We start from the raw sequence: 24,366 nt of genomic DNA, 5'->3' as shown, positions 1-24,366 counted from the left end.
GGAAGTGAACTAATCATTTAAAGCATCCTTGCTGAATAAAAGAATTAGTTTCTTTCCGCCCATGTAAGTCTAAAGCTAAGTGCATCTCCTCTTGGAGATTTCTGTGGATGACTCGTCCTCTGTGTGTGTGTGTGGGGGGGGGGGTGTTGTTTTGCGGTTAAATTTGGATCTGTCATCCCTGTCAGAATATTCATGCCTGCAGCTGCTGAGTCACATGTGCGCTGCAACTGGAGAACCCTGGAGAACAGCAGACCTCTATCACGCTGTTTTTCCATCTTTCAGACTTCTTTGGTTAATTTCACTATGCTTTGCATGCTCATTCATGTAACTGTTCTGTACTCTGCAGTCTGCAGCTCATATTCATTCTCACACTCTCCATATGCCAAACATCTCCCTCCTCTCCTCTGCGTTCCCCTTAGAGTGGGAGTTTAACCCAATAGAAAGTTTAGATCAAAGTGAGGCTGACTCAGTCTGTCCTGTTTGTGACAGAGCAGTTAGGCTCAACATACAGCTCATACTTTTTTTTTTTTTTTTTTTTTTTTTTTGCTTAAACTTGACATTTGTCATTGACTTATGACAATTTATATTAATTTAAACATTTTATTGTATATTATATTATTTTAGCACAAAGATTTATATAAAGAATGTATATTTAATTACATTTAATTGTAAATGTTGTATTTTAATTTATATTTAATGCACACCATTCTAAAATACTAATAGTACTATTGAAAAGTTTGAAGTCTGCAATATTTTTTGAAAGAAGTCTCTTATGCTCATCAATGTTGCATTTATTTGGTCAAAAATACAATAAAAACAGTAATATTGTGAAAAATATTTTCACAATATTTTTCTATTTTAATATATTTATAAAATATTAAAAATGTATTCCTGTGATGCAAAGGTGAATTTTGAAAAATCATTTTAATATGTTGATTTGATGCTGGAGAAACATTTCTTCTTATTATTTGTTTAAAAAAAAAAAAAAACAGTTGTGCTGCTTAATATTTTTGTAGAAAGAGTAATACGTTTTTTCTCTCCAAAATTCTTTCCTGAATAAAAAGTTCAAAAGTTTTTTGTAAAGGTAAGAGTTTTTAAGAGTTTGTAAGATTTTTTACTTTTTATCAGTTTGTTGATTAATAATATTAATTAAGTTATTAAAAGCATCCATTTCTTTCAAAAAAATCTTACTGACACCAAACCTTTGAATGGTAGCATATTTCAATTGTATATTTAAAAGTATTTTTTTAAACAATATATTTAACATTGCAGGGTATTCTAAATTAACAGATTTTGTCTAGCAAAGTTAACTTCTACTGAAATCCCCCGGCCAGTATGCAGGTTACAGTGTACATTAGTAGGCACCATGGGAATTGGAAACAGCTTGTGCAGTGTCACTGGATCTAAGTTTGCAGTTCTCCCTCTCTTTTTCACACTCTTAACTATTTCAGCGCTGATGTGCTGCTGTCTGCAGAAATCTCCAGGCCACCTTATCAATGCTTGACTGCTCCAAAGCCTTAAGCTCAGAGTTCTTCAGTGCTTCTCTCTCCAGAAACGACAAATAGGCAATCAGTGACCCGAGTGAAGCAGGCAGGAGTGTCTTAACTGCCTGCAAAATAGCCACTCCAAGTGCTGCAGTGAATGTGGGCCAGGCACAGCCTCAGGCAATTACACAGACAAACAATCTTAAATACATTATATACATGGACAAACTGTCACACACACACAAATCAAAATGGTTTCACACTACAATAGGACTAAGGAAACCTGCGCGGGAGGGCAGGGGTGTCACTGGCCTGTGTCGGTACAGATGAGTCATATGCAGTGTGCTGTGTCAATATTGGTGCTCAGTCTAAATATAACCTACACACCATACCACAAAACTTACCCAGCCCAGCCTGGAAAATGTGTTTGTTGTGTCTTTTTTTTTTTCTTTTTCCTATTTCCCCCATCTGTCAGGATGACGCTGTTGAATGCTTTCCTGCATATTTTAGCATATATAAAAAATAGAGCTTTCCAGGGAAAATGTTGCTATGAATGTTTCATGCCCTTACACATTTATATGAATGGTTCAGAATTGGAGATTAATGCCCGTCTGCATATGTGTGCCAGCAGAAGTCAGATTTATACAAGTGTCAGTGTTTTTTCTCCTCTCCATAAGTGCGTCATTGGATGCTCTGTCGAGGCTTATCCCAGGTGAACATACCACAGCTATGCTGTCAAAACCTCCGCTTCACACTCTTCGTCAGAGAAAAGGTTTTGAGTTGGATTGAAAAAAACAAAAGAGACAGTTCCTGTACCTTAGCAGCTTCATTTTTGGATTCCTTAGAATTGCAGCCAACCATAACTTACAAAAAAATGTGGATGTTTTTGACCTCTCTCTCTCTTTCTTTTTTTTTCATTACTCCATATTGGATTGCTGTATGGGACAGCAGTAATTTAAAACAATGTCGGCTTAGAGCCTGAATGAACTGTGTCTCAGGCATGCTTGATACTAAACTTCCTACCAGAGTCAGTTTCTTTCCCCCTCTGACATTTTTTCCCCCTATTTTCTGGATGGGAAAAAGTGACTTGAGTCCACAAGAGTGGAAGGTATTTAAAACAATCAGCGGATTCCTGGTAAGTGGGTGAGATCATTGTTTTAGAGAGAGACAGCAAGTAAAAAGAGATTGGGAGCAAGGGATGGAGGGCAGTGGGGGTAACCCCTGTGTGTCAAATTGTTTTCCGTTTGCCAGCGCGACTCAGCAGGCAGAGTGCAGTCGGAGGAAATGCTGTCTCTGGCAAAGGTCAGAATTCCTCCCAGACGGATTTATTTGTATTGCTTTGCACTTCAGAACGAGGAACAAAACATTCCCATTGTGTGGGTGGAGGTTGTTGTATACTGCAGTCTATTGGAAACATCTGTGGATGATGAACACTTATATGAATAATCATGAATAAATAATAATCCTTCAGCAGAGGTCAGTGCAAACAAATCAGCGGTGTTTAACACTTTAGAGGAGTTTAACCTCTGGTAGTACAGCTTTCATCACTGGTTCTGGTTTTAATAAAATGTTAATTTCAAATTTTGTGTGTATGAAAACATTGACTTATTCAAAATATATTTTTCTTGGATTTACTACTTAACACTAGAAGTGGCAGACAGCTTCAATAGTTTAATAAAAACAGGGACCACCTGCACTGTAAGAAATGATTTTTCAAAAATGTATATTTTACATTTTGATTCAGTGTGTTTCTTGCAATTTCTTTGTAATTGTTTGTGAAATATACTAGTGATTTCTGATTTAAAATTGTTTCTACACCAATCTGTTTTCAGTTTAACACCCCAGACCTGTGGGGGAAACCACAGTTTTATGCAGTGTGTGACACTGGCTCATTTAGGTTCATTAGCTAAATGTATTATTGTACTTTTATTTATTTCAGACTAATACGTTTAGCTAATGAACCTAAATGAGCCAGTGTTCTTAAGCGGGTAAAGTTCAACCTTTATCATAACAGCCAGTTACTTTATTAAACAGAAACATTTGATCAAAAATGTATGTTAACACAATTAGTTCAGTGTCATTCATCTATTAATTCGTTTGTAGATTTGGTTGAATCATGTTGGTTGTTGGTGTTTTTCAACAATTGTAAAAATATTTAGAAAAACAACTTATTTTATTAATTCTTTTTAAAATATTATATTTTTGTATAATAGAATTATTAACTATCGTTTATATTCAGCATTTTTATTAATTTGTATAATTTAAAAAAATCATTAATATTAAATGATTAAATGATAAATTATTATTATTAAATATTAAGAGTTTGTGTTATGTGATTTATGTATATGTATGTTTATATGAATGGTGAGGAGCATCTTATATATGATGTAAAACAGGTTTATTTTTTATTAGCTAGAAAGTTTGCGAACCACTCTCACTTTCATTTGTTTTAGAATTTCATTGTTTTTATCCCATTATGATTTCAGCATTCATCAGAGGCATGTTAACTTAGTAGTAACCTGAAAAAAAAAATAACAGTTTATTGTCTGAGATGCATTTTACGGTCTTTGGAGTAAATTACTGATTTGTGGGGCACTGAGGTGTGAATGAATAAAAACAAGTATGATATGTGGTTTTAATCTTTGTGCAGCTGGAGGTGTGTAAGTGTGTGTGCATCCTGTGAGACTCACATAGGTGGTGAGGGGGAGGGGTAAGAGGTGGGCGTGGAGCAGCAGGAGTGGCATGACCACTTCCTGTCTCAAATGTACAGTAAATCGGTCGTGTCTTTACCAAATCAACACCGTGCACCGGTGGTGGCTTTACGCTGCCTGACAGAAACCTCTTATTGGTTGAGCTCTCGCAGTGTGGCTTGTAGAACAAGACAGCTTTTTTTTGTTCTGTCTTCATTTGCGTAGAGATGTTTTCGTGGTGTCTTAAAGGAGAACGATACCAACAGTTTATGACAATTAAGGTTAGAAACCATACACGAATGCACAAATGCACACACACACACACACAAAAAAAAACACACATTTGACATATTTTTGTCAAATGTTGCAGTGGTAAACAAAAGGCTGAGGTCAAAGGAAATGATGTTTCTGCAGAATGGAAAAGATTAAACGTGGTATTTGAGAGTTCCCTGTCATATAGTTGAGTTTGATGCACAGAATGCTGCATTGACTTGCCTGAGGTGCGAAGTTTGACGTGGGTTTGCACTGGACAAAATTACAGTTTCTTAACCTGAGAGTGCAATGGTCACGACCACAGACCTCAAAAGCTTTGAATGTTCTATACACACTCCATATAATACTGCTATCATGAATGCATTGATCCATAAATGGATCTCTCTCTGCACGCCGGTCAGAGTCAAGCTCGATTTATCAGGTAGCTGATAAAGAAGCTGGTCCACCCACTGTTAGGTACGGACAGATTTATGTGCCTGACGCTCTGTGCTGCAGTCAATAGCTGTGACCTTAACTTACAGTCAGCAGGTTTAAGTGCCAAGGGTCATTGAGTCCAAGACCCAGTCATTCCAATGATGAGTTTCTTGAAAAACATGCTGCAGCATTTAATTGTCTAGCTAAGAATCCACAAAGAATCTTTTGATTGCTGTAAGTGTTATAGGTGCTATATTTGACTTTATGCATATTATTTATTTATATGCTTAAAATGTTAATGTAGACATTTCCAAAAAAAAAAAATGTCTGTTGATCTGTGTGATGTAATGTGATATGTATGATTACTTTTTAAATGGTTAACTAGTAAGTAAACAGTAATTTATGATAATAAAATAATACTTTTTAGAAGTGTTAAAAATCTTAATTGATTTAAAAAAATTAGTTTGGCTTTTTTTTTTCAAAATACCAAATCTTTCAAATTATACAAATTGTTATTTGAAAAAAAAACAGTTTAAATATTTTTTTGTTAGTTAGATGATTTGTTTTAAAGAAAAAGGAAAGATGCAACATGAATTTACAAATTAAAAAAATAATTCTGAAACAAAAATTTCGAAAATGCTCATTTACAATATTTTCTTGATATTCTGGGTTATTTGTGTTATGAATGAAAACTTTTTAAAAAATTAAACCATATATTTGTAATCTCCTTTTAGGTTTTAGCCTTTTTATTTTAACCTTTTATTATTTTCTCAGTAATTTGTGGTTCTTGTTCTGTTTGAGATGCAGGGGTTTGTATTATATTTTTATTTGTGTTTAATATGTGTTTATAAACACATACATTTACATTTATATGTAAATCATATATGTATAAATATTTTTACAGTTTGATACAGGCAGTGGAATGGTTATTTGAGGATGCACAGACGCCTGAGATAACTAGTCTGGGTTGTTTATTTTCTCAGATAGACATTTACAGGGAAGGTCTTGCACAACAGGACTCCACCTTCGCCTATAGTCAAATGCTTACAGCAATTATTAGTTTAAAAAAAATTGAAAACAAGAAGCCAAAAATGTGGAGTGATGTGTAACATTTCAGCTTCTCACACTAGCTCTCTGACACATAGCTATGTGGTTTTTAACATTTAAAAATGTTTCCATGAAGCATGCTCCAAGAAAAAGAAACAAACATGTATTATCACATGAATCTAACAATCTTTGTCAGTTTTCAGTGATTTTCTGTTTTCTAATAAATGGACTAATTTTATATAATATTTTAAACATATATTGTGGATATTTACATGGTATTATTTTCTGCTTTTTTTAAGTTTTTGCTTATTAGATATTTTTCTTATCTTTTACCATTACATTGTTTACAATACAACCAATGCAAGTTTATTTTACCGGTGAATACATTTTTCACCAACTGTGACAGGAAAATAATGTACAATGCATGAAAATCGCAAGAACTGCCATTATAACTTGAAAAAATTAGAAGAAAAAAAGAGAATACAGAATGCACAGAAAAGCCTTAGAAAAAAAGAAATAGTTTTGAAGTTAAATAGCTTTAGACTTTAGTAAAACCTTGATTAAAATCTCAGTTAAAGCTGACCAAAATAAATTAATTAATTAAAAGATAAAGTCACATGTATATTTAATATAATTAGTGCAAAAATCAAGAATGGTAAAGAACTTTTGAATTATATAAAAAAAAAGTAATGTCTTTTATTTATAATTTAATGTCATAGATGGTGATGAATGTATTCACAGGTGAAATAAAGCACTTGTAATATTTATTCAAATTTGAAAATAATGTTAGTTGTCAGAGAACTAAAAGTAGTTTGACATTCATTAACATGCATTGAAATTCATAGTAAGCCAAATTAGGTTTACAATGTTTCTGAGACTACAAATGATGTTGATACCTTTAGAAACACGACATGATCACTTCATAAACTGTAATTCACAAGTGTTTCTGTTCTGGCAGAAGATCGTTACATCATTCATTTAGAACAAGCGTGATGTAAAACAGGTGCCTAAACCTGTCAGTTTTGCCTTAAAAGATGTAGACTGTCATTTGTTGTTGTGATTATCTGAGAAAGATATGATGTATGATAATAAGAAATTCACTGTTCATTACAGGAAAGGAAGTATGGCTGAGGTTTACAGTCAATGAAGTCCGAGGGGCGTGTGTTAGCGTGACAGAGGTGGAGCTTACTCCACACAGAGAGACGTTTCTCTGTTAGGAGGCCTGTGCTGTCGACCCTGAAAACCCAGCCGAAAACTGTTGCTGGCGCTGGACCACAACATGCATCTCAGCGCATGCTAACACTCGGAGCTGTCATTGTCACCTCCCGTCAGAGCAGTCAAACAATGGAACAGACCACTGTGAGTGATCAAATTTGAGTTGAATTTCATGGTTTTTGCTTTTACACCTCAATGCATGTGCATAAAAGATGGGCGCCTTGTTCTGTCAGCCTGCATCACCAGGTTTAGGATTGCTGCCTTGTTTTGTTGGATGTGTTTGCAAGTCAGAAAGACTTAAGACATTGTCAGATTTTATATAGACCCAACAGCCTTAAAAGATCATGGAACTGGATCACGTTCACAGAGGTATCAGGTCGGTTGTGGGACGGGTAAATGTTTGACAGGTGTCCTCAAACATCCCTCCAAACCTCCAGTGGTCCTCTTGTAGAGCTTGAATGAAACAAAATCAAATCTTGCAAAAATATCTCTATTGAACACTGCATATCTAGTGCTTGGTTTCAGTTAGGAAGTCTGCCATTTTGAAGAGAGGGCACCTTGAGTGCAAAATTGCACCAGTAAAAAATAGATTCGTTAAAAGTGTTGTTTTTCTACACTAGTTCACGTACTTCCATTTTTGAAGTCTCTTGCAAAGGAAATAAAGCTTCCTTTTCACAGTTTCCTCTCCAGGTGCTGCAAATATCAACCGTATAAATAAATATCAAGCCGCAAACTGACTGCAATATTAACTCGATATAGAAAAACAACTTTCATTGTAGCTGAATGCCTGCCAGAAGGTTCAATCTAATTGTGACAGCATCATAGTACCATGTCGGATCTGTTTTCTCTTTCTTTCACTGAACGTTCAGTCATATATTCCAGTTGAACATTTAATATGGTGAAGCGGCTTATATTCCTGTAAGAGGAAAAGATTTGAACGGCCTCACATGAACCTTGTGTGTATGTAAAGTCAAGCCTCATATCCCATCTTAATTAGAGGACTATTAAAGAGGACAAAAGAAAGCTCTGTCTCGGGGTCATTAGACTTACTCACAGACTTCCACGGGTAAAGCTGATGGTTATTCAGTCTAGAAAGTTCTTAGGTATTACATGTCAGAGAGCAGATTTCTCGGCATGATGCAGGCCAGAAAATCACAATCCCGTGATTTTTGCTTGAGGAGAATAACTTATGCAGATCTTCTGATGTTGTCAATGTCAGCCATGCCACACCAATAAAGTGACAAAATGTGGAATCCAGATGTTTGAGACCACTAGTGAAAATGCTTATTTTTTTGCATTTTTTTAATTAAATACAAAATGTTTCAGTGCAAATTATATTAAAAGTATAACAATTTGAGTGAAAAGTTGAAATTAAAAAATGAAGATGATTTTCAGAATGTCTTAGCATTTGGTTTCAACCCTCTTTTGCTTTAAATGAAAGCAGCACTCAAGCTGCATGAACTCCACAAGTTTGTCATTCCTCCTGATGATAATCATGTTCTTCAGCATGATCTGTGATGATCCAAAGAACATCTTGAGCTTCAGTGGAAGAACATCTGACCATCTGCACAAAGAGTCACGTGGATCCATGTCTTCTTTGATAAGTGACCTAGAAATAGTTTATAATCATTTTACTCATTTTACGGCATTGCATTACTTTGTTTAAAGTCACGATGAAAATAAAGTAATGACAGATCTTTTCTTCTGTATACATCCGAGTGTAATGGATTATCAAAAATACTGGATTATAAGATGTAGGCGTTGCTTGCAAGCTTAAAGGGTGGGGTTTAAGGGGTCTAAATGATTGGAGAAGTCCTGCATTCATCACCAGAGAGAAGTGTTTTCACAGAAAGCTCAGATTTTAATGCCATGAAAAACATGTTGGCTTTAAAGCACATTTTGTACATCTAAATTATCTCATGCAGACTTTTTTGCCATATTCAAAAATTGATAATTTGTGATGTTTTATTTAAAAAAACTTTAATCAGTGACATGGCAAGTTTACTGTATATCCTCCATATACAGCTATCGTCTGTATCTGTCCTCAGTTCTTCCTCAGAGCGTGTGCATACTGTGATGCAGCGATCTGTCCCATTCCCAGCATGATTTTCTGCATGTGCAGCATGGGGTGAAGCCAGTGAAAGAGGACATTGTTTTTGTTCGTAGTGAGGCATGTTGCATGCACTTATAACTCTGAGTGGGTGAAGTTTCCCCAGCATCAGGAATGCCTTTGAATGATTGGATTGTGTGGAAGGGAAAAGCAGCAGGCGTTCAACGCTTTTTGTTTTTTGCTCTCCCATCTCTGTCGACACCTTTACTTAGCCTTATTAAAGGAATCATTAAAAAAAAAAAGAAAAAAAAAAGAAAATTGTCATTATTTACTCACGTTGTTCCAAACCTGTATCGCATTCTTTCTTCTGTGGAACATGAAAGAAGATATTTTGTGCATATAATGAAAGTCAGTGGGGTCCAACACAACATTGGTCCAACACAACTTTCATAATATGGTCAAAACATTTGATGGTGAGTAGATGATTTTTTTGGGTGAACTATCCCTTTAAGTAGTGTAACCGGGGAACATAACTCACTTTACGACTTTATGTGTTTTGCATTAAGCCAGCTAACAAAGTGGATGGAAGAAAAAGAACATAAAGGAAAAAGTGATTTGAGTATGTTGTAATGTCATGGATTAAGATGCCCGGCGCAGCTGCATCAGGGCCGAAGTGTACAGTGGTGTGTTTCTCATTCTCTCCCATGTCCGAGAGCAATGACTCGTTAAAACGTGTGACTCAGAACGGCTTGTTTGCGAGCAGACCACCTCCAGAGTTTGATTCACAGGCTTCAGCTATTGATTCATGTCTTCCGCTTGTGCCTAACAAAGAAAACAAATGGCTTTCACCTCTCTCCCTCCATCTCATGCATTCTTTTCTCTCAAAGGGCATTGATTGATGAAACCACACAAGTGACGGGTCCCGATGCCACAGCGGGAGCTCTCGGCTCTCAGTGATGTAATGTTTCTGAGATCTTATAAACGAGTGGATAGATGCAAATATGAAAACAAAGATTTGAAGATTTTTCTAAACATGTGCTGGTAGTCTCAGAGGAGAGTTCGCGCTCTGTGAGTTTTGGCACTTATGACATAAAATTCTCACACATATATCCACACACAAAAAGAAAAACCATATGTGAAAAAACACACAAAAAAAATCCAAAAATAAAAAAAAACAAAAAATCCCATATATATCCAAAAAATAACCCCAATTAAACATTTCGTCATATCCTAATGAATGAATCACAATCCCACCCTTCAGTGACCCCCTGAGGGGTTACTTGGGTTACTTAGGGTGCTTTTCAATATGACCAGTAAACCTTTGAAAATGACTGACGCATTCAGTTTGTAAATGACCATTTTGTGTTGGCTTGCATAGCTTCTTTTTAGCCATTCCCTTTAGTTATTTTATATATCTCAAATGCGACACCAGCCTCTGAGTTCATTTTACTGCCCCGTGAGAAACTTCTGGCTATGACACCATCTCCTGTTCTGGGTGTGTTTGGGTTCGAGGAGTCTCCTCTGTGTCAAAGAGCTGCATGTTCAGGCTTCCTCCGGCGCTCCGAGCGGTAAGGAGAGCACGAAGTGAAAGGTCATGGAGAACGAGTGAGAGAGAGAGGCTATTTTTAACCGTGCTATATCATGTATCACCTCCTACCATGAGATTAGGTGAGGGAAGGCTCTTGGGTAGCCATTTAGCCCAGGTGAAACCAGGTGCTGTTTCCGGCTAATTAGCTTTCTGAAGAAGAAAAACCCATATCAGTGGTTGTCAAGAGGGTACAGGGTGGTCAGTGCCACTTATCTGGTCTGTTGCTAGTCAGTGTTTCACATATAAACTTTGTGAGTGGCAGTGGATGGAGTATTTACCACAGCTGTAGTCACAGATGGCACAGTACAGTAGCCTTGCAGTGCTCTGAAGCTGGCGAAACATATGGTCGAGGAATGCTTTGCTCATGCCTGCGAGGGTAAGAGCAAATGCATAGAACATTGGATGACATGAACTTTATGTTTGTGTATGTAGCTCAAAGGGGGTTGCATTAATGAAAGCAGAGGAATCCCCAGTCTTCCTGCAGCTCTTGGGTGTTTTGTGTCCCTTTTGTCTCTCTTTTTCTCTCCCTGGTGCTTTCTCACTGTCTGGACTTTGAGAAAAGCGGGGACATTTGTTTCTAGAATGCACTTCCACGCTTGGCATCAGACCATCTTTGTTCGAAAATGAGGGAAGAAGGTCCGGAGTTGCCGCCAAGGGTTATCGAGGAGTGTTTTTTTTTTTGTGTGTGTGTTTTTTTTGATGGAGTAGGGGGTAAAGCTGCAGCAAAGTTCATTCATTCATTCGTCTGCCCGTCATGGGCCTCCACTTTCTTTTATTTTTAGCCAAATCCATCAGGCTTGACAAGCGGGAAATTTGAGCCAGCGCGGGGCAATGCTCCAGAACCCCCCACTCCACACCGTCATTCTTCTCCCGCTCCCTCCCTCTCCATGCCCACGCTCTCCCCCCTGGGAAAAACAGAGCAGAGTTGAGGCTGGATTCAGACTGCCAGAGATGTTGAGTCATGTGAGTCCGTGTATACAGAGACAACGCTACTTTATACTGATAGAGGGAGGAAGAGGGTGACACACTGCAAAATGTCATTTTCATAATCAGTGTTTTTTTTTAAAAAATGTTTTAAATTATACATTTATTTGCACCATATATATATCTGTCTGGTTGGTGTTTTTTTTTTACTTTTTTGCTGGTTTTAAGCATAAATCTAATAAATATTCTAAAAATAATTTGGGGAAATAAATTTAAATAAAATTAAAAAATAATAAAATAATAGATTTAAGCATAAATCTAAAAATCTTTCCTAAAAAATTAAATATATATTAATAGAATAAAATAAAATGGATTAAATCAGAAGTTTCCTCACCTCACCTCTAACTGTTGTCTTAAATATATAAAAAAGAAACATTTTGGGAAAATAAAATAAAATAAATTGTCAGCATAAATCTAAAAATTGTACTAAAAGTAAATTAATTAAAATTATTTTTAAAAATAAAATACTGCAATTTCAGTAAATGTATCTTTTTTTAAGGATTGATTTAAATGTGTTTACTGGGAAAACAAACCAGACAAATTGAATTAAGACAGTGATTTTTTGCAGTGTGGATGAAGTCAAGGGGTGGTCCTGTGATTAGGGTTGAGAGAGTTCCTCTGGTTCTTTTATAAGGTAATGTCTGCTGACTCTAGAAGGGGAGACGTGCATGGATATATTTTAACCCACAGCAGGCAGACGGAGAGCAGGGGAGGGGGCCGAAGTGCCTGGCAGCTTCCTCTCTACCTATCTCCCTTTCTCTTGTCCTGCCTGCCCGCCCAGTCCAGCATTTGCAGCAGACAGGAACATAGCAGTAAAGTAAAGCCAGAACAAGCCGAAAAGCACACACACACTAAAAGGCAAGTGCCAGCCTTGAGTTTGACCTATTAACCTGCATGTTAATGTCTGACCGCTTCTCTTCGGGCTGTGATGTGTTTACATGCAATCTAGACAGAGACTGCAGTTCTGCTCCGGCATGTTTTGAGTTGGTGCCCACTACACTTAGTTATCTTTTGTATTATGCAAGGGCCATACCGTATTATGTTTCTCTTAAGATATATGGTGGAAAGGAGGTGAGTGTGTGTTTGCACACGTGTCTGTGCGCGTGTGAGAGAGACGGGTTTCACTGCTCAGTCCTGTTTGAATACGCTTGAATTGGAAAGCAGACTGATGGGAATTAGAAAATGTGGAATGTTTAGAGTAACAGATAGGATAGAGAAAGAAATGGTAATGAAAAGGATACATATTCATTGCTTAAAAGATTAGTTTAGACTAGAAGGAATTTCCTTGGTTATTGCTGGTTTGGTACTGTTGAAGCTGGTGAACCTAAGAGAGATAAAGCTGATTTAGTTATTTGTTTATTATTTTCACAACACTGTGTTTATTAATTTTAGAAACATTTAACAGTAAACATGAAATAAAAATAATAACAAGAAAATTAAATAAAATAATAAAAAAGTTATTTGTTTATTTTATTGTTTATTTTTAGTTATTTGTTTATTTTTTCAATTTATTCATTTTTTTTCAGTTATTTCATCTGTTTATTTGTTTTTGTTTTTATTGTTCTTTTTATTTAGTTCTTTTTTTCAATTTGGTTTTCAGCTTTTTATTGAGTTGTTTGTTATCTGTTTGTTTATTTGTCCTGTTTATTTATTGTTTTATTTTCTACTTATTTATTTATTTAATCATATTTATTTTTCTTTATGTCTATTTTTCATTTATATATTTGTTTGTTTGTTAATCTGTTTATTTATTTTTGGTTTATTTATTGTTCTTTTTTATTTATTTGTTTTTATTTATTTGTTTGTTATCTGTTTGTTTGTTCTGTTTATGTATTTATTGTTTTATTGCTTATTTATTTATTTATTTTATCTTATTTAATTTTTGTTTACTTCTATTTTTCACTTAGATATTTTTAACCAACAAATTATTTAAAATAAGTACAGTTTACATGTATTCATTTAGCAGGTGCTTTTATTTATTAAGTTACAAATAAGGAAACTTACTATTGATGAGTTAGTCAACAATTGACTTCTGATGAGCTGATTCAGCAAAACTAATGTAATGAAATCTAATGAAATGTAGTGAAATCTTGAAAAGCTTGTGGGAGACAGATTTTCAACATTTATTCATACCCAACCACTCCCCCAAAAAAACAACAACAACAACATCTCTGAACCAGTTTACATGAAGTGCATTTGTATTAAAATATGTGCATGAATTGTCTTTCAGCTCATGTATTTCTCAGAACAGCATATCTTTAGTATGTGGGACATGTACATGTGTAACATCTGTGCCCCGCTCCATCCCTCCAGTGTTGTCAGTGCTATTCTCATTCACAGCACCTCTCAATCTAATTTGACTATTATGGTGTCAGGATCAGTGCTGCCTGTCAGCCCGGGGCAGGGTTCAGACCATGGTTAAGTACAAGCTTCAGCAGGCGCTGACACGGCCCTGCTGAACCCTCAGTTATCAGTCTGTTTCTACATCTTCTCCACTACATCTCATCCAGTGTGACATCACTGCACAGGCGGCTACCACATCAGAATGTGTGTGAACATGCTGTCTGATTCTAACATACTTTTTTTGTTGTTTTTACAGGCATCTTTTGAGCATCCGACTATGAGCACTGTGTTTTTAAGATTGTCTGTCAAGAAAACTTTTAAATATAGTTTATATAAATGTGTCTTCAGGTGCCAGAGTTCTTATCCATTGCTCTGCACCTCTGTCTAGCTGGTTTTTTAAACTCAAGAACGTTTATGTGAACACCAAAACCAGCCTAATTATACAGGACTAGACCATTTTGCCGACAAGTTGTTCAGAGAACTTATGACTAGCCTGTTTTCTAAATATGTAGTTTTGTACATCGTCTTTTTCTTTCTTTCTTTCTTAATTGTTTTTATTAACTAACTATCATAAACAGTGTAACCAAACTCTAGTGGATTATTTTATTTTATTTATATATATTTTTTTTTTTGTGCCATTTTTTTTTGTGCCAATATATATATATATATATATATATATATATATATATATATATATATATATATAATTAAATTTTTTTTACAAATGTTTTCTTATTTCATACCAAATTTCTTATTTCTTTCCAGTACCTCTAACCTTAATTCACAATTTTTTTCTCTTTTTTTATGGTCATTGGCATTCTGCCTCTATTTCACACCTATTGATCAGATCTCTTGCTGTCATTGGGATTCAGTTAGATGGTGTTTGATTGAGTGGGTCTCGTGAAGCATGTTGTTATCATTTATCCCACTCTTGCTGGATTTGTCGGTCAGGTCCAAAAGAAACAGAAAGGCTAGTGAGACACTTATTAATGTAGGTGTCAAAAAAAATCAGTCAGCTCTAACCTTGGTTTCAACTGTGTGTTGCCGAATGACAAATATCCACATGATGACCCCCCTGCGCGCTATTTCAAAGGGAAAACCCCTCTAGGGTTCAAACAGGTCCAGACATTGTAATTCCTTTCTACAGCTTGATGGCAGCCATTTTACATCAATATACTCACCATTTGATATGCATTTGTTGCATAATGTCTTAGCTGAAGTGACCATGCTAAACATCCCCTGAGGCGTATTAAATCCCACCTTGTGCTGAAAAAAACTGAAAGTTGAGTGAACTCTCATGGGAAACTAAACTATTAACACCTCTGGGGCTTGACCGATGTGCGAGGGACAGAAGCCTCAACAGCACATGAAATGTAAAGGAATGACTGCATAACATCATTCACATCATTGGAAACATATACAAACCATATATTTTTTTAACCCGTTCTGTATTATTTAAGAACACATTTTCCACTGTAATGAAACATACAGCTTTATAAAAGCATTAATGTTGTCGTCACAAATGCTGAAAGTTTGAAAGGCTTCCTTTTCACGCTGTGAAGTCACATCGCCATGGTTACCGCTATAATGGGTAAACTGGAAGCTGAACGTATTTGGCAGGTTGCAAAGCCTCGCTTTCATCACTGCATGCAGTTTGCTTCCTACATGAGTAACACAGAGTTATTCACGGTTCCTTTTGATATTGATCTCAATTGTGAATTTTTGTGAATCATGCATCAGGTGAATGAAAACTTGCAGGTTGATAGTAGTATTTTTATAGCATCCATTGAGAAATGTCCGCTGTTGCAATGACTCAAGTCCAGACATATTGACTGAGACCTGAGCTGAATACTAAGCTTTTCAGTCAAGGACTGGTTGCCCTTCACAGAGCCATCTGAGGAATGTGGATTCGTCAAGATGGCCCGGCTCCGCTGTTGTGGACCTAATCTAAGCTAAATCTGCTCTAATCAATGACTCTGAAAAATGTATTAAGATTAAATCCTGTAATCGTGTGACAGGATGGCGATTATGTTGAGTTAAGTGTGAGGTATAACAATAAAAAGCACCATTAATAAGGTTTGAGTGAGGTGAATAAATTATCCCTGCTCCGTTTGTGTTACCCAGCACTTTTGACAATAGCTGCAACAGCCAGAGGATGATTGTTGCAGAAACGATCTAAAAAAAAAACCCTCCACATTCTCTTCCATCTGGTAGAGGTGATTAGCTGAAGTTGGGCAGATGGTGCCATGGCTAGGTTCCTCATAGCTTTGGGGGTAATCTACACATACTTCCTTACAAGGCCAGTCGGATCAGTGTGTTCTGTTAGCAGAGCTCATCGCTATTCCTGCACTCAATCTGCACTCACAGGATTTCACAGAAAGCTCTGTTGATTTGTCCTGTAATGCAGTTAAAATTCAGAACAACCTTTAAACAAGAGACAATTATTTGAGAAGCAAGAATATGTAAGACGATAATACAGAAAATATATATTTTAATACATATCTTCATAAAAACAAGAATGTTATCATAAATGTTATTATTTATATATATATATATATATATATATATATATATATATATATATATATATGACAAACAAAACCAGTCAGAAAAAAAAATATAATTTTGCATTAATTTTTTTACACTTGCATTGTACAGAATTTAAACTATACAGTATTTCTCTGAAGATATGTCTTAATATCTTATAAATATTTCTTAATAACATAATTATGCTTCTCGTGTATATTTATTTTTGTTTTAAGCATAATTAGATCATTTTATTGGCAATGACAAGATAATTTAGTGTTTCGGCACGATTGTTGCATGTCAGTTCACAAAAGATCTTATTACATATTTCTGGCTGATATTTTCACTATGCTTTTTATTGACATATTTTAGCAGAATTCCACAGATGTTCCCTCACAATCAATGTAGAAATTATGCAAAATATGCACAGATTCTGAGTGGGCCTATTCTTTTTTTTTTTAATTAGCAAGCTGTATTCCTCAATTTAGCATATGCTAACTTCAATATTGTATCGCTCACAAAGCCTCCGAGTCATTGTTTTCCAGAAGAACATCCTTTTTTCTAGCTAATAACACATTGTCTGGGTCTGTGCCTGGCCTCGGCTCAATCCCTGTTTCCTGTAGTGGAGCCCTGAGCCGGCCTGGCCCTCAGGATGTTTTTGTTTGGGACGAAGCGAGAGGGGCGGGGGGGCTGCAATTCTGTTCTTGCGTAGCAATTAAAAATGCTGCGGTCAGTGAGTGGACCTGGCAAAGTGCGAGTCTGGAAGTGTTGATATACCAAGAATGAGGAAAAGAGAGAGAGAGAGAGAGAGAGAAATGCAGGCATCACCCTGGAAAAAAGGCACGAGGGGTTGGGCGGGCGGCTGTTAGGGGGGAAGGGAGCAGGGTGAATCAAGGCTGTGGAATGCACTCCGTTTCACATATTCACTCACTAAACACCAGGAAACTCCTGAGTCAGAGCGGCTTCCTCATCAGCCCGCCGCAGTCAGGGACTCGTCCTTTTTCAACCCCTGGTCTCTCTTTCTTTTGTCCCACTCTCTGTCGTCCCTTCTTCTTCTGGTTCCCTACCCCCCTCATCGATTGAGACTCAAGCTGTTGCTGTGTGATTGGCAGAAATCCTGGCTCAGTGTCAAAACAGCCCCTCCCCCTCCTCCCACCGCCTTCTCTCGCCCTCCTCTCTGGGCTGAGGTCAGGATGAACATATGCTGAAAATGGGTGATGAAACGTCTATGGCATTGAGATTCATAGTTGTGGTGAATGTAGAACTCATAGTAGATGTAAAAGCAATTAATAACATTACCAAAAACACATGTAAACCTCTTGGAGTAGATGGTTAGAGTCATTTTTGTTACCGTAAATATCATTATCTGCAGCCTTTAGCATTTTTTTTTAGACCACACCCCCTTTTTTTTATACAGGCTAATCTGTCTGTTGTCATTCTAAGACACAGATCTCTCTCTCTCTATCCCAGATGGTCTGAAGTGCTTCACTGATCTTTGTTTATCTCTAATGAAGAGCTGTGTGTCGGTAATCATTGCACATTCTGTCCTAAGCTGTCATGTACATCAGTGCTGCTATGAATACAGCACATACTGTACGCAGTGATTCAAGGGGCCAACAGTAAGAATAAATATTATTCAAATGGAATTAATATCAATAAAATATGTTAAAAGTTGGCTTTAATTTAATGTCATGTTCCTTGAATTATTAAAATAATTTCTTAGATTTTTAATTTGTAATTAAAATATTAAACTTTATTTGTACACTACCATTCAAAAGTTTAGGTTTCTAATGTTTTTTTAATAGAAGTCACTACTGCTTACCAAGGCTGCCTTTATTGGATCAAAAATACTGTAAAATGGTAAAGTTGTGAAATATTATTGCAGTTTAAGATGGAGGTTTTCTATCTGAATATATCTTAAAATGTAATTTATTCCTGTGACGCAAAGCTGAATTTTCAGCAGACATTTTTGGTGCTCAGGAAATAGTTCTTCTTATATTTTTTATAAGAATTGTAACATTATAAATGTCTTTACTGTTACTTTTGAGCAATTGAACGTGTCCATGCTGAAATAAAAATATGTATTACAAATTTTTTTTAAATAAAAAATCTTAATAACAGCACTGGAATTTAACTTGATTAATTGATTTTGAGAAATGCCCGGGTGTTACGTGCAGTCAACAGACATATACTCCAAAACCTATTGCATTAAACATTACAGTTTCCAATGGTAGTTTTTTAATTGTCACAAGACTCAAAAGAGAGATGAAGGAACCTGTTTCTCACAGCATTGCCAATTCATAACTGTGTGGAAATGGAGCACACCTGTCCTTTGCACCAATGTCACCATGTCAGTCACTTTTACTCTGAAACATACAACGTGATCACACACAGACTCTAAGAGTCAGCACACACACAAATGCGCAGATGTGTCTCATAGTATTACAACTTCACTTAAGTGTATGCAAAATGTTTTCTTTTATTATATAATATACTATATATGAAGCCCAATAGAATACTCATTCAAATTGATCCATGATGTTCCTGAGTCATGTTGGAAATACCATAGATCCATAATTTTTTAAGTTATGTGTTTGAAAATATTACGCTGAATTCAACTGAACTTGGACTAAATTTCTGAAAAGTCACCTCTTGGCACCCAGTGAGATAGTAGCAGAATTTTTTTTTTTGTCTGCTCAACATGATTTACAGCACTTCTATCCAGGAGCTAATCATATTTTATGATCCAGTGATATTTGTGTGTGTGTGTGTGTGTGTGTGTGTGTGTGTGTGTGTGTGTGTGTTGTGTGTGTGTGTGTGTGTGTGTGTGTGTGTGTGTGTGTGTGTGTGGTTGATTCAGAAGTTCTTTTGCTCGCGGTGTGTGTGAGTATGTGTATGTTTGAGTATGTGTGGGTGTGATATAGTAGTTGTAAAGCATTCTGCAAACCTGTGCTGTGTGCTGCTAACTGTGGTGGGAGAATCTATCTTTAGCTCTGAGGGGGATTGTGAACAGTTGGCCTCCAAGGCTGGCGCTAACTCCGCTCGCTCAATTAGCACTACAGAGCTGCTAAAGCATGCAGAGAGATGTGCCTCTTTGTGTGGGTGTTTTTCACAAACTTACAATAATATTAGTCCTTTTTCCCAAGATAATGACATGAGATGCATCTCTATTTATAAGATGGAAAGGCTTTATACCGGTTCACATGATTCAAATCCAGAATGGAAAGTTTTATGATTAATTAATTTACTTTTTATAATTCTATAAATGTAATTCTAATCTAGATTGAATACATATATTTAGAATAACTATACACACTGTCTTACTTATGAAAATTTTCTCATCATATAAAATACAATATTATTAATTTGTTGTGTTATTTACTTGAATAATTTATAAAATAAAAACATATTTGAATAAATTAATTATTTTTAGAATCAGAATTTTTTCATGCTATCTATCTATATATCTATCTATCTATATATTCTAACTGTCTTTGGCTTTTTTTAGAATATGAATATAAATAATGAATATATACACAAATAATATTTTTATTATTTTTGAATTGATTTTGTTCAGCATAAACCTCTTTTTAAATCTCATAAAATCACAATTTGCATTACATTATACTTAAAACCTCAAATTTGACAGTTACGTAAGATAATAATTTTAGATTCGACATAAAATTCAAAAATCGCTTAGTTTTTCTGAAGACAATTTGCTGAATGTTAATATATATTTATTTAGATAGATAGATGCCGTTTAAAAAAAATGCATTATTTACAGTCATGCATGATTCACTTATTCATTGAGCAAAACTATACTAAACCATGGGAATGTTCGCTTTTTTTATTCAAATACTAGTCGCCTGGTTATGTGATCGCAACATGGCAGCTCCCGCTCCACGCAGAATAACTGAATCCTAACCATATTCATTTCTTTTTGCGCAAAAAATTAAATCTCTCCACCAAACCGCTTGTTCAAAATCTTTGCGGTTTGTTGTTGTATTGTTAAGTTGCACAGCTGCCAGTTAAGTTGGTGTTGGAAGTGGGTCAGTGAAATATCGCAGGTAAATACAAATTGTGAGACAGCCCTTTTTACACAAAAGCAGGCATTCACATACACAAAAATGGAGTGAGACCTCCTTTTTCAGGAAGTCCGCTGAGTAGGAGACGTTAAACACTCAGTTCCTTTTTGAAATGTGTTTCCATCACCCTCCATAAGACGAGAGCAGCAGGCAGTGGGGCCACACACACTCACACTGACGCACACACATCCTCACCCCACGTTTCATGAGGGTAAAAAGATGCCACCGCCACATTTCAGTTTAACTGTTTTTTTTAGCCTGTCCCCTGGAAACCTCTCATATTCTGGTGACTCGTCTATCGTTTGAACCCAAGCCTAGAAAAACAAGCAGGGCAGATAAGATCAAATCTAACAAGATCCTGCACTGTTTGGTAGCTCCACCGAGAACCCACAGACCTGACAGCCGTTTGCCAGGTGGATTTGTGGGAAAAAGTCATTCTCTCTCACCAGAGTACAAGAGTGTTTTTTACATGGTTGATTTCATTATAGACATTATAGGCTAAACCACATATGCACATGCACATGATGTGCAAACTACATATTTCTATGTTAAATCTATTAAAATCTTAAGTATAAGGCATCTTTGGTGAATTTTTGCATGAAAATTAACATTTAAAAATTACATAGATATTGTGGCTTTTTGGCATGGATTTTCAGTCGTGCATCTAAAATTAATTATCGATGCACTATATACAGTATGATACCATATTGCTATGAGGTGATATCAGAGATTCTTTTTTTTAAGTTTATTATATTGATCGATATTGCATATATTGGTCCTCCTCAGTTAATTTAGATTTATGTTCATTGTCGAACCTAAAGCTTATAATTATGATTAAAATCAAAGTAAAGTAGTTTTAGAATTGTCATTTTCCATAAATACATATTTAGTCCATGCTGCTTTGGACTTTTCACTTTTAGATGACATTCATTGTCATCTAAGGCCCAAAAATTATATTTATTTATTTATTTATTTTTTAATGATCAAACCTTATAGTTATAGTTATATTCTGTCATTTTAATTGTGAGCCCTTTATTTGTATATCAGTTTTTATATTGTGCATCTCTTAAGTGGTTCTACGCGAATAGTTCACATTTCTTTCAGATAAAAATAACATGTTAGACATAGACAGTTTATCATCAGCCATAAACAGCACTGTAATTTCACTCCATTTCATCCATTAGACCCCTGTAGAAGGATGAGGTCAGCCCATTGAGGAGACAGTGTTTTGATGGGTAACTAAAGTCTGTGAGAAGGTAAACCTGATGTGTTGGCCTTTTGAGTGAGGCGTGCAAAAGCATAAATCCATTCCTCTTCCAGACCTCCTCGAGTTTCTGGTGACATCAGAGGTGCATTTGGCTGCGGCAGAAGACTAATTAAGCATGTCGTACACCTTCCATAACATGAAAGAGCAGTATATGGAAGAGCAAGGATGGACGGAGAAAGGTGGAGATGCGAGCCTCGGGTCTAGATGATGTCATAACACCACAATGAAACTGTTTCCTCTTTGGCGGTCATCCTTTATTTTGCTGCATATTATCTTAATGGCTATGTGCCATATTCAGTTTGTGGAAAATGATCCTGTAGCGGGGAAAGCCACTCACTGAGAACTTCCAGTCATGACTGTGTTTATTGGCTCTCTAATGGACAAGAGAGGCAGCAAAAAAACACACCGCTCAGTCATCAATACACTCTTTAAAAACCACAAAAAAGGAGCAAAATTACTCTGTTGTTTAATCAGATTTTTTTCCCCCCCGACATGTTCTGCAGATAAAAGATCACCAGTTATGATGATGATGGTGATACAGAAAAGATGGTGATACATTTCTTGCTCCCCTTCATGGAAATACTGAGGGAGAGACCCAGCCCACGTTTCTTTGACTCCTTTCCTTTTTAAATTTCATTAAATGTTACAGTGGGTGGCTCAAAGTTTCCATCATTGAGGCCTAGTGTATTTTGATATCTTAGATTATGAGTCATTTTTTTTCAATGCACTGGAGTAGATAAACGTTTTATACTGTATTCATATTAGGACGGGGTGACGTACTGATGATTTATGGCGTATTAGCAGTGATTTTGCTGTTGATGTAAAATTAAGGAACACTGTGAATATCTAGATTATTTTATAGTGCTTTCTGCATTGCTATTAAGCTTCCTAAAGTTGTGAGATTCCTTCCTTGCCTTACAATTCAAAAGTATATCAATGTAAAGACAAAGATGATTTAATATCATCTTGGATTTAAACTTCGGTAACAGTTGAATTTAATTCCATGAATCTGTTAATTTATTTTTATTTTTTTTTTTTCAGAAATAAAATGTTTAAGTTAAAATATATATATGTAGGTACGCTACAATATTAGTATGTTCTGTTATATGAAAATGTAAAATATATTGTTTATTTGTTTAAAAAAATTGTTCTGGGTCAGCATGATTGATTGGTTATAAAAAAAAGATACTTTCATTTGGGGACGATGCATTTAATTAATCAAAAGTGGCAGGAAAATAATTTATAATCTTACAAAAATGTTCCGTTTCAACTAAATGATGTAGCAGTGTCTCCACAAAAATATTTAGCAGCACAACTGTTTTCAACATGCTTGAGCAGTGTCTTATTGGTTGAGCATAAAACACTATTTTCACAAGCTTAAAAAAATCGTACCTATTTTCATATGCTGTGACCTTACAGTTTTCTCCACTCTGCTTGATTTATATTTGCATGAGGTGAATCTATGCTGTTATTAATGGAATTCTTAATGTCAGGGTCACTAAGGCAAGTGCTGGTGATGTAAGTCGAAAAAAAGAGACCACACGATTACTACACTTCCCCCCTCAGGCTGAGATCAGACTCATCAATTGCAGGGATAATTTGGTGATGCGCGCTATGACATCAGTATCTGGTGCTGAGATCTTGGTGCTCTATTGTGTTTCCATCCCCTCCATGTTCAGACACTGAGAGAACCATGGGACACTGACAGCCATTGATGGGTCTTGCAGCCTCTCAACGACTCTATGCATTGTCTAAGAGACTGCACACTTGCTAAATGTGCACTTGTTCACTTTATTTTCTACAGTCTCCCCTAGGGATGTCAAAAGTACTTTGGGACCAAGTCAATTTGATACTAAAAAAAAAAAACTATGCAGCTCAATTGACTTGCTGCTGTCTATGATGTTAATAATCAATGTAAAATGGGGGGAAAAAATCCTGTACGATTATGACAAAAATCATAATTGTTGATTTATTGCCCTGAATATTGTAGCATTTAAAATGATTCATCTAAGTTTTACATTTTATTTAGACAAAAACTGTATAGAGTTTTATTATGAGCCATATATTGGTTATTAGTTTTTATAGTGTGCATCCCTAAAATGAACAAAAAAGAGATTCAGTAATCAATGAAGCTGACTACACCGCACAATTAATCTATAATTTACATCACTTCAAAACTGACTCTTTGATATGTATTTGAGCTAATTTCTTCAGCTCCAGTGGTTAATTTAATTAAACACCTCTGATTGGCCATTATGAATATGTACTCATCAGACTACAACGCTGCAATGCTGCAAAAACATTTTGTAATAAATAGAAACCTCTGATGCAGCGGAAAGATCCATATTTAATTCTATTAGTTTTAATCGCGATAATTTTTTAATTAATTGTGAAGCTTTA

The 24,366-nt window shown here is 35.8% G+C and overlaps 1 long non-coding RNA gene across 1 annotated transcript in view; it reads left to right on the top strand.

Moving 5' to 3' along the window:
* LOC122148972 overlaps positions 1 to 24,366 on the top strand; it is a 60,187-nt gene that overhangs the window by 6,820 nt on the left and 29,001 nt on the right. Inside the window, exon 2 of the long non-coding RNA XR_006162755.1 lies at positions 7,022 to 7,267. This is a non-coding gene — a long non-coding RNA (uncharacterized LOC122148972). The remainder of the gene's footprint in view (positions 1 to 7,021; positions 7,268 to 24,366) is intronic.

Source organism: Cyprinus carpio, chromosome A20 (genome assembly GCF_018340385.1).
Source record: "Cyprinus carpio isolate SPL01 chromosome A20, ASM1834038v1, whole genome shotgun sequence".
Lineage (NCBI taxonomy): Eukaryota > Metazoa > Chordata > Actinopteri > Cypriniformes > Cyprinidae > Cyprinus > Cyprinus carpio.
The sequence above is the reverse complement of the archived record's forward strand: the minus strand, read 5'-3'. Positions and strand labels throughout refer to the sequence as shown.